The 2,267-nt window shown below is 48.7% G+C and overlaps 1 pseudogene; it reads right to left on the reverse strand.

Annotated features, from left to right (window-relative positions):
- Positions 1–395: 395 nt before the first annotated feature.
- LOC116761018 lies at positions 396–825 on the reverse strand (annotated as a pseudogene).
- Positions 826–2,267: the final 1,442 nt, after the last annotated feature.

Raw genomic sequence — 2,267 nt, forward strand, 5'->3', positions numbered from 1 at the left:
TGACATCGTTATATTAGCAAATCTTTATACTCATTGACGTGGTATGTCTCTCCATTTAATTTGGTCTTCTTTAATGTCTTGCGGTAATGTTTTACAGATTTCTGTAGCTTTTTTGTTCGTTTGTTTATGCTTTTCCAACTGTATTTAGAAAAACAAATCCAGGTCCCAGTGCCCCCATGTCCTCCCCCACCCCAGCCATAATTTAAATAACTTAGAGACAGAGTTGGGGCCGGGGTGGGTGGGTGGGGGGTAGGGGGGGCGGGTGGGACAGAGAGGGGGGAGGCGTGTGCTTCTTGGTTATGGGACCCTTGCCCCCTCCCAGGCCCCCAGGGCCCATGGGGTCGGCAGTGGAGGCCTCAGCCAGCCTGTGCCCTGAGGGATCTCTGTGAGCCATACTACTTCTCCTAATTTTCCAAGAGCAGGAGGCCAGCCTCCTCGCCGAGGGTGGACTCCGGGTCAGGGTGGATTGGCAGGTCCTCAATGGTCAGCAGCACATGCCGGATGCCCAGCTGGTGTCCAGTTCCTCTTGAGCATGTTGACGCAGGTCTCACCGTTGGCGTCCACCTTCGGATGGAAGATCTTGGTCAATGAGTACCCTTGGGTGGGGAGGCAGGATGGTCCTTCCCCAACAGGAGTTTCATATGGAATAGGCCTCCAGCGCCGGGGTCCCCTTGGGGTTCTCGATGGTGACTTGCAGGACTGCGAGGTCCTCCTCATTGGAAAAGACCTTGATGCCATCAGGTGGGTCAGCTGTCAGCGTCATCACCTCCCGTACACCAAATGGATGATGGAGGATGGGGGCAGGTTCCCCACCTTGGAGTTCATGACTGCCACTGGCAAGGGAAGGGTCTCCTGGCTCCCTTCCTGAGCTGGGGGCGGTCCCCAACTGCTGCCACTGCGGCCCTAGGGGCCCCAGCTCCCCTCCCCCCTGCCTCAACCCCCATGCACTGCACCTGCAGCTCCTCCTGCCCCAGGTGCTGGTCTTTTAATTTTTTTTCCATTTCAAAAGAAATCTATTTATTATTTTTCTATTACACATAGAGGCTTTGGTCATCTGGACCAAAAAAATTATTTTTTGAAAAAGGTTTTTTAGGTCTTTGTTTTTCAAGGCAAATAACCACTTATTAGATGTTTGATTTTGTCCTCAAATCCCAGTCAGGTCTACTACCCTGATGAACTAGAAAGGACTTTGTGGGCCCTCATGATGCCTTCTCTGTTCTCCAGCCTCTCAAAGCTCTTTGTAGATCGTCTCTTTGATGCGATACTCTGAAACCCCTGTAATCTGGGGGGGTATTAGTCGGTCAACTGTACTCCCATCATTCCCTATTCTAGCTTCCTTGTCATTCAGGGTCACCTGTCAGGTTACACAATATACACAAGACAATCTGCCACAAAACACAGCTCTCCTCTTTTGCCTCACAGAAGAATTAAAGTTCCAAAATATATGCAGACCCATCTTCCATCTCCAACCATCCTCTAGTTCTTCCCAGTCTTTCCAAAGCAGTCTCACCCCTACATTCTTGTTTTTTAAAAAAATATTTATTTACTTATTTGGCTGCACTCGGTCTTAGTCACAGCATGCAGGCTCTTCACTGCAGCACACGGGCTTCTCTTTAGTTGTGGCACACTGGCTCCAGAGCTCTCAGGTTCAGTAGTTGTGGCACACAGGCTCTCTAGTTGTGGCCTGTGGGCTCTAGAGCATGCAGGCTTAGCTGCCCTGAGACATGTGGGTTCTTAGTTCCCCACCCAGGGATCACACCCATGTCCCATGCATTGGAAGGGGGATTCTTAACCACTGGACCACCAGGGAAGTCCCTCATCCCTATATTCTTGATCAGCTACATCCAAGTGGTGCCTTCTAAAGTGGGGAGATTCTGACCCCAAGTCTTCAAATGTTCCAAGGTTCCAGAAAACAATGCTGTCACATGGGTAACAGCAAGTGTTGGGCCTTGCCCAACAATTAAAAAACACAGCAAAGGAACAAAATAAATCTGACCACTAAAACAACTTTTGATTTAGCCCCACATCCCTTATTTGAGTATTTCTCAAACAAAAGTTGTTTTTCAAGAACCAAATATACTTGACAATCTAAACCTCTATGGAGGTCACCAACCACTGACCCTAAGGGAGATTGTTACATGGGGGTTAAAAAACATACAAAACAAAACAAAACAGAGAAAATGACAAGCTGTTTTAGTTTCCCTGAGATGTCGGCCCATTCTTATCAGTTGACCAGAGTCCATTAGCAGTGAACTGGAGACCCTCCT

The sequence above is a fragment of the Phocoena sinus genome, chromosome 10 (assembly GCF_008692025.1).
Source record: "Phocoena sinus isolate mPhoSin1 chromosome 10, mPhoSin1.pri, whole genome shotgun sequence".
Lineage (NCBI taxonomy): Eukaryota > Metazoa > Chordata > Mammalia > Artiodactyla > Phocoenidae > Phocoena > Phocoena sinus.